Consider the following 9,551-nt stretch of genomic DNA (forward strand, 5'->3'; position numbering starts at 1 on the left):
CTTGTATTGGCTTCCAATGCTACCTATGATAGTTATTTTCATCAAGTAGTGAAGGGTGGTACAACAAATTTTAAAGTTATCTTTATTCTAGGGCTCAACATAATTTTCAAACATGGGTACTCAATAAGAATTTTTGGTTTACCATATACGCTGAAGTCTACGGTGTTAGTTTGATAGGTGAAAGTTGGACCCGAAATTTTGTGAACCTTAATTTTTTTTTTGCTGGTATCTATCTATAAGCCTTTTAAAAAAAAAATTAACTAAATATAATTATATATATATAAATCAGATATACGGACGTAGCCAAGGGTAAAGCGCAGAAAAAATTTGGATGCTGCTACTTGTTTATTTATAGATGAGCAGCGCTTCATAAAAAATCATTTAAGCAATCACAAAAACTCCCTAAAAAGGCAATTTACGGTAAAGTTATGAACTTTATATTTTAGGGCTACTCGACATTCATAGCTTTCCACTGCTTCAATATCTCAGTCTAATCACAACTTTATTTATATAATTTTAAGTAGAATTATATATTTATAAAGTTAAAAATTCAAAACTAGGTGAAGCAACAAATGGGTAGGTAAACATTGGCTATCTACATTGCAATTTAAAGATAAGGGGAGTTAACCCTTTTAAAAATCCATTATAGTACTTATACTACAAAAAAAGTCTTACACCCTTCTAATTAGGAGTTAAAAGTGAGAGACCACGGACAAGACTTAGAGCGGAAATTTTTAATGAGAGAGCGACTTTTTAGTTTTAATAATATGATGAAAAAAGATATTTATTTAAAAATTTTTTTTCAAGTCAGCATTAGGTTTAGGCCCACTAAAGGGGTAGTTCACAAATTTCTTATGTGAAAAAATATTCTTAACTTTACCCCTTTAATTTTCGCTAGACAGGGATGTATATCTTACTTCCACCATAGGTGGTAAAATCATTTAAGTTATTCACTCCCACGAATGCACTATCTTTCTGGGTTGACTATAGCGACGCTTACCAAGAAGGTGAGTAAATTTTTAGCGGTGTTCCAAGATATTTTTAAATATTAGCCCCTCATGATTGCTATGGTACACTTTAAGATTAATTGCGCTGGCTGATGTAATCGAACTTGGTACCCTTATAACGGATTAATCACACTCAGCTGGGGGATCTTCTCTTGAAGTTGAGGTTAAATTCGACAGTTTAAGTGTTCTTTTGGGCAACGAATTAAAATTTATGGATTCACCGTAAACTAAAAAAATAAGGAATAAAAAAGTACCAATTGGAAAATTCAACTTATTGCTTATTTTGTTAGAAAAGAAGTCTCAGAAGCGCTCCACTCTCCAACATTCAGCGATAAGAAAATAAAGCTTTTGGCTTGGATGCTCTAATTAGCCGAATCGATGAAAGAGTGCTTTTAATAGCGAGGAGGGTAACTAGAGGAAGATGGGGATTAAAACGAAAGCAGGAGTCTTAATTCACGAAGTAAAATAATTACGGGAGGCAATGGAGTCTTCTTTAAATGCAAAACTCCCTAAGATGAAACATTCTCCATATGGGAATTTGTTGATATTACTGATCAAGATAGGTTCAATATCCTTAAGGGTAGGTTAGAAGCATATTCTTTCGGATGACTGTATCACTGAGTAAATAATATTTGACCTATTTCTTAGGGGTTAGCAAACAGTGAACTGTGGAAGATTTTTAAAAGTAATACATTGATGCAGAAGAATACTTTTACAAAGAATTTAGATTTTTCGCTCGGATTAAACTCGCTGAGATATGTCAACTAACCAGTAACTTAACTGAAATCAAATTTACTCACACAGAACAGTTTTTTAAAGTATCATTCAGATATAAAAGGAGGGCAAAAAAACTTTGAAAGAAACACCAGTTCGAAATACAAGGGGGGAATAAGGGTAATGATTTTTTTTATAGGGACACTGAAGTGTGTTACCGATGTGAAAGCTTGGCCACAAAGAAGACACATGCTTTTCAAAGGACTAGGAATGCTTGAAATTCGGAAACACTGGCCCCCTCGAAAAATAATGTAAAGCAAAAGTTCCAATCACATTTTCGCACTTACCAAAGTAGTTCTATTTTAATTTATGAAATAAACCTCTAGCAGCATTTTATTTCGTTAACGATAAAACTCAAACTATAACAAGAAACACTATTCTTGACCTCGGGAGCTAGTTGTCATATCCTTAAAACGAAGTATTTGTTGGAAATTTTAGATATCTAAAGAAATAGCCGGACGCTTGACAACTGAGGAACGTATTGCGAGGGAAAAACCTGCAACTTGAGTCTTATAACAATCTTGTAGTTGATGAAGCTGTGTGATATAGGAAAGACGGTTTTATTTAAAAAGAATAACTGTGAAGGATTTTTATTAGAACAGTTGTCGAGATTATCGATAAAACCATCGCCGAGAGACAAGGTACATATTATATGCTCATGGGGTTGGTTAACATTGCTTGAACTAAGTATAAATGGTATGAAGTTCTAGGGCATTCGGGTCCGTCTAAACTTATTAAAATAATAAGAAAACTTCAGTGTAAAAATAGTATGGATATTATAAATGTGATGCTTGTCTGAATCAAACTTGACTAAGTTTAAAGTTAGAAGAAAAGCAAAATTTGACTATAGTCATTCAGGTTTATCTGAAGAATTAGATGTAGATCTTCATAGACCTTAACCTCCTTCCCTTAGCAGTGGTAGATATGCAATGTTGATAGTTTGCAAGCGTGTCCACGCTTTATCTGGGTTTTAAATCCTTAAGCACAAGAGTGAAGCTTAAGTGAAACTGGAAAAGTTTACAGATTACGTTCTAGGAAATAGGTATATGATGGTAAGCGAATTCATTAGGACAACGTGTTTAAGTTTATTTTTTAAAAGTGGGTGGAAATGTGCAAAATTAAATGCATCAACCCTACATACACGCCGCCAGAAACTCCCTAGCACAACTCGACAGCCGAAAGATACACTGGCCTACTAAAATCAATGACTAAGACCATGTTAACAAGGAGCAACTGAGAGAAGCCATTTGCCGGCAAAAATGACTAAAGATGCAATCATAACAAATATGACTTCAAAAGCATGAAAAAGTTTTTAAAGTAGAAGTCCTAACCTAGATAAGCTAAAAAAAATTTGGTTTAATAGTTTTCCTTAAGCCTGGTAAGCTTTCTAATAAGGATACAGAAGTAATCCTCTTAGGACCCCGAATGCCTGCGGTAACTCGTACAGGAGTTATAGCCTTCACACGCACATACTTGTCAACGGTAACAAACTTTCGGAAGCAGTATCAAGGAGCAAGCCGAATAACGGGAAGGGCGTGAAACTTGCAAGAAGGGTTGTTACGAATCCGATAAATCAGACGTTAGCAACTCGAGCCGCGAAGTAGAAGAATCTCAAGAAACTAAAAAAGCCATTCAAGGAGCAAATACTAGTCTATGATGAAGAATATGACACCCCATCTTTTATTAAAAATTCGGCTTTTATGAGAACCAAAAGGCTCAACTCGAGTTTAATGTGAACTCAAATAAAAAGAAACCGGCTTACAGTTGTCAAACTTAGATCGGAGAAATGAAACTTTGTGAAAGCTTCTGTTAAGTGATTAGGGAGAGAATTTTATAAAAATAGGTATTAAAAATACTAGAAGCGAGAATATGCGTTAAACAAGGGAAGCCAAACTACAGACGAAGGTCAACGACAATGGCACGGAGGGAGGGGGTACTTTTAAAGCGTTATGATAAGACCAAGAAACTTATAGTGCAGACCTCATTTATTGTGAAAATTATAAAGGTTTTGGAGAGTGATCGAAAAAGTGTTACCGGCTACAGGAACTTAGGAATTTGAATACAATGTGAGGCTATTAAAGCGACACCGAGAATAGCTTGAAAAGTCTCCAACTCATAATGATAAGACGAATTATGAAAATTTAGGAGTTATGGGATAGCCAAGTATGGTTAGTTACGCTGAAATCGATCTCTAGAAGGGTATCCTTCTAAAATACTGGGTGAAATTTGTTGAGTTATCAGATACTACTTAGTGGCGCGAATAAGGTTTTGCAATCTAAAAAAAGTCAAATTTGATGGCTGCTTGGAAAATAAATGATAAAGCCTTTCGGGACGGTATTCTATTTAAACTTAAGTCTCAGTAATTTTCAACAACGTAACTTGAGGGTTAAGAGCTTGAGGACACATCACTAATTGGTGTTATAGAAGAGTGGCATGCACACGCATTTTTCCCTTCTTTTCTTTGTTTATCATGTGTAGATTATACTCTTCAGGCAGCTTGAAGGTATCAAATAAATTGTTAGTGTTTAGTATTTGAAAAAAACTATATTATAATTTTTTTTTTATCAGTAATATAGAGTCCTTTTAAACTTTAATCTTAAATCGACAAAATTAAATTAAAAGACCGTGCAACAGCATAATTCCTATTTTAGTTGACAGATTGGCTTTTGGTAAACTAAACTTTAACAAGGTTAAATGGGTCGTCTTTCCAAAATAGGAAAAATCGATGGGTGTTATCTGCTGAAGAGAAATGAGTTCCCAAAGCAAGGGTAAACCATGTCGTTTCAATGTTTTTATTTTTATGGTAGTATTCTGAACTTGGAGTAAAAATTATTTAGCAAAATTTTAAACGCTGCTTAAATATAATCTCCGTACATAATCTTTTTTTTAAATCAAAGGTATATAGGTAAAAAAATTCACAAACCTTAATACACTCAATAATCATACGATTTCAAAATTCTACTACCTAAGCGGAAAAATCGATTATGATTGTATCTCTCTCTTTCTCCGACAGTTTAAGAGTCCGCTGCTCTGCCTTCGGCCATTCTTTAAGCCGAAGTCGAAGGCCCTCTTTCTCAAGTCCCTGCTTCCTTAAGTGCTTGCGCCCCGAAAGCCCTCTGACTTATGCTCTAAAAGCCCGTTTACAGTTCCTGCGGCAGCTCTGCCGTATTTTTGGGAATTGCTAGCATGAACTTGAATTCAATTTCTCTTCCATACTTTGATGGAAAAAATCCCCAGCCTGGAAGGCAAAGTTCCAGGCACTGGCCCCTGTAAGTTAATGTGATTGTGTTTTTATAAGGATTGAGCCTCATACGGCTGACACCGCTCTGCTTTCAAAACAAATACACTTGTGCTGCCAGTCTCCCTACAAACTCTCTTGGTGATCAGGCTATTAGCCATGTACTCACAGACAATACCCACGTAAAGCTTAGGAATCGCTTCCTTACAATTAGAGTAACCAGCCCAAAGTCGATTCTACCTCAAGTACAAACTGTACCGCTTGAGCCTCTCTGACTACCCAAGTGTACAGGAATACGCGAATGAAGTATGGATGATGGCGTCACGGTATCCTACATTGTCCAATGTTCCATCAAATTTAAATTTATACCCACTAGAATTTAAATCCTTTTCTACGATAACAGCTTATCCCAACCAGTTCCCACCCCAAACTTTAAAACTGCTTTTAGAAAAATCACGTTATCTACGCTGATGGGTGGCACTGGCTTCACATATTTCACAGTATTTTTCCTTCGTTTTCCTTTCATAAAAGCCCTAGCTTCCTTCAGATGACTAAGTTCATCCTTTATTGTATCAAAGACCAATACCTTGGTTCGTAACTTTATGGATATCCCCACGTCCAATGATTCGGTTTTTTAATCAGCTTGACCTCTTCATGAAACTAAAATAATCGACTAAAATTTGAAAAGCATAAACATAGGGGCTCGCGCGTATATATATATAACAGTAAATAACACTATTTCTTTTTAGTACCTATATTATACCACACGCTACTAGTCTATAGCTACAAGTACTATTCGCTAAGCCACCAACCTATGCTTGCGCGAGGCTAGTAGTCTAGCTACTAGTGCCAGTATTATATCTAATGCCCTAAGCCATCAGCTAATATATAGCATATAGCATAAGTACTATATATCACTGGTTCGATTTGAGTAACTAGCTACTAGTACATAACTTCGTATAGTATTACGTAGAATAACACCAGCCTCTCAATAGATATGAGATAGTGTTAAAGCAGTCACTCATTGCATACGCCTTTCTAAACAAAAGCCTTCGCGCGCGGTTAGCGACTTATAAGCAGGAGCACGCACGCAACTTAGTTGTTTCCGTTAACATATACAGCCGATATAAGCTAACGTACGCAGCTATTCCATTGCTTTTCACAGAGGATTGCCGCCGGAATGCAACTCCAGTATACGTCGCTCCAGATCGTAACGTACTTTCGTCCGACAGGTCATCAGGCTAGCTATATTATGCAAAACTCATAGCGTAGATGCTAGTACATAAATGCATCAAAATGAGTACAATAGGTTAAAGATAGTAATAATACTCTACCTGATCCTAGGAAGATGACACTAGTCTAGTGAACTTGGTTGCTGCGTGGCTTTTACCAATATTAAGAAAATGTGTTCCCACACGTAACAATAAGCCTACGTCTCTCCTAAGTGACTTTTGTGCCTCAAAATGGTTCGATCAAGCATGATAACCATATTCACAACGAACGTTTGGTGAGCATTACTGCAAGGTTCAAGTACTATGAATTTCGTTTCAGCTTACAGGACCCGATTGTCGTAGAGGGTTACTAGACATTACAAGTTTGTATGTATCCTACACACACATATCCTTCCATCTTAGGATGGCGCCCAATTGTCTGAATTTTCTGCTAAACAGATAGCATGAGACGCAAGGGATAGCCAACGCAGCAAGCGTGTATATATAGGACCAATCTCTTCTGGTCGTTAATACGATAGTATTACTCTAAGAATACTTATATTCTATTTTCATGTCAAAGAATGTAAGGTGCTTCACGAGAGCCGAATCACATTGCGATACAATGTTACCATTTATAACAAGTCTCTATTCAGTTAGCCGTGGGTGTGTATTGACTGGTAGCCAAGGACTTATCTTCTGAAGTCAAAGCAAAGCAAAGGATTGCAGGAAGTTCCAGATGAATTTTCTGCACACGATTGATTGCATTGCTCGAGAACAAGTTAACTAGCTAATTCTCTATATACGAAGGATTCGAGTCCTTAAATATATATAGTAGAAGCGCTAATTTGACAAAAGTCAAAAAAATGCAAAAATAAAAAATAAAAAATTTATTGTGTAGTTAGCTCATTTTTCTTGCATTCTACACTAATTAGTATATAATGGATCTGTTAGAGGTAGTTATAAATAGTGAGATATAAAAATATAAAGTTAAAGAATTTACTACCTCAATGAACTTGAAAAAAGCTAGAGACCACTCCGGATCTAAAGGAGCAGCATGTCCCGTAATAAAGTAAGATAAATAAAAGTAGCATACAGAACATGCCCCGTTACCAAGATTACTTCCTAGTTTAAGGTTACTAGTTTCTTCTACTCGATTGAATAGTTTGTTAGTAGGTTGTTTCACCTTGGAAAAAGTTATACTTTGGTATAACAAAAATAACTACCACTCTAAAAATGATAATGAAATCATTATACCAAAGTATAGCAAGATATAAGTAAAGTGAAAGATTTCCTCTTTTCTAGTTACTGTGATTCCAGGAAAGGCTTTAGCCTCTGGGATGGCCTGCATAGCAGTCGCATGGTACTTCGTTCCATCAGGTCAGTCAGATGAACAAAGAGGAAATCTTTACTCTTACTTTTTTTTTCATTCTACTATTGGTAGAACATTTAACTATCTAACATGTCTAGACTGTTAGTTAGTTAATTATAACTTTTACAAGGCGAAACAACCTGTTTACTAAATATAACAGGAAGATACTAGTAATGATATCAAAACTAGGAAGTAATCTTGGTTTAACCATAGTTAACATCTAAACTCTGCTACTGTACTAAGTTAACGTGTAGTAACCTAGTGCTTATTTTGTAGCATTGACGATTGGTTGAGAGATCTGATGGAGGTAATGAATTATTTAACTTTAACTTTAACTAAAACTTTATATATTACTATTTAGAAATACCTCTAACAGATCTCTTTTACTTTACATCAAGGTTATCTTCCCGAGCCCAAAGTGATACTAAGGAAATTTACTTCCTATAGGTTAATTAGTGTACTTTGCAAGAGCCATGAGCTAATGCTACTGTTTTATTTACATATGTTTTTGCATTTTTGCACTTTTGTCAAAACAGTATTCCTATAAGGAATAATTAAGACTAAGATTAACGCATATATAGAGAATTAGCTAGTTAAATACTTCTTGGATGAAGTGGTCAATCGAGTGCATGAAATCATCTCGAACCTGATAAATCCCTCTTCTTCGCTGTCATTTCAGAAGGTAAGTCATGTTATCCAATCAATAAATAACTATAGGAAACTGATTAGACACGTGCGGTGAGTGGTAGTGAGCTATATCTTTGGGCTCTCGCGAAGCACTGTACACTCTTTAACAGAATAAACTATCACCAATCCGTGATACAAATAAAGGTTATCGTAAAAGCGCACGAAAAAGATCGTGCCTATGTATACACGATCGCTGCGTATGTTTTTCCCGGTGTCTAATGGTACGTGTCTGACACAGAATTTAGACTAAGGGGTGCCATCCTAAGTTGGACTAGCTTGTGTGTGTAAAATACATAACATCTTGTGGTGGTTAGTAACCCTCTACGACTAGCGTGTCTTGTAAGCTAAGACGAATTCATAGTAATTGAACCTTATCCAACCGTTTGTTGTGAATATGGTTGCCCTGCTCGATCTAACCATTTTGAGGTTCACGTATTACTTAGGAGAGACGCAGGCTTATTACTACGTATCGGAAGGTACGCTCTTAAAATTGGCAAAAACTGCGCAGCGAACAGGTTCAATAGGCTAGTATTATCTTCTTAGTATCAGTGAAGTTGTTGATATGTCTCAAGCCTAACGTGAGTGGGGTACTAGCTTCGACGCTACCCGCTTTGTACAAACATACTGAGACTGGTAACCTGTCTGACGAAAAAAAAGTAACTTCTATTCAGTCTTGAACGTATACTAGGGCTGCCGTCCGGAGATAACCCTCTGTGAAAAACAAGGGACGAGCTGCGTGCGTTAGCTTTATGATTGTGTATGTTAACGGAAACAACTAAGTAGCATGCGTGCTTGTGCTCATAAGTCACTAACCGCGTGCGAAGGCATTTGCTATAAAGGCGTATGCTATGAGTGGTCGCAGTAGCATTATTATCCCAGATCCATGGGACGCCGGTGCTGGTGCAATCTAATACTATACGAATTTGTGTAGTTAACTAGCAAATCTTCTGGATCGAGCCTGTGAGGTATAGTACTTACACTGCATGCTGTAACTAGCTAACAGTGTTGGTTACTATGATACCTGATTCACCGCTTGGTGATTAGGATCGTAGTGATTAGTGCTTGTTACTATAGGCCATGGTCTATGGTAAGGTATAGGTACTATATCTGAATAATGCTACTAGCTGGTATATATATACATATAGTGCGGAGAGAGACGTACCTAAAACATTTTTTGGACAACCTTGTGACATTAGACGTAATCATCGTAGGCACGTATCCCTAGCCCGTTACTTTGATGGCAATCTAATAAACTTTTGCATTAA

Source organism: Zophobas morio, unplaced genomic scaffold (genome assembly GCF_036711695.1).
Source record: "Zophobas morio isolate AGI-343-1 ecotype UQ-CSIRO unplaced genomic scaffold, CSIRO_AGI_Zmor_V1 ptg000451l, whole genome shotgun sequence".
In the NCBI taxonomy this organism is placed as follows: domain Eukaryota; kingdom Metazoa; phylum Arthropoda; class Insecta; order Coleoptera; family Tenebrionidae; genus Zophobas; species Zophobas morio.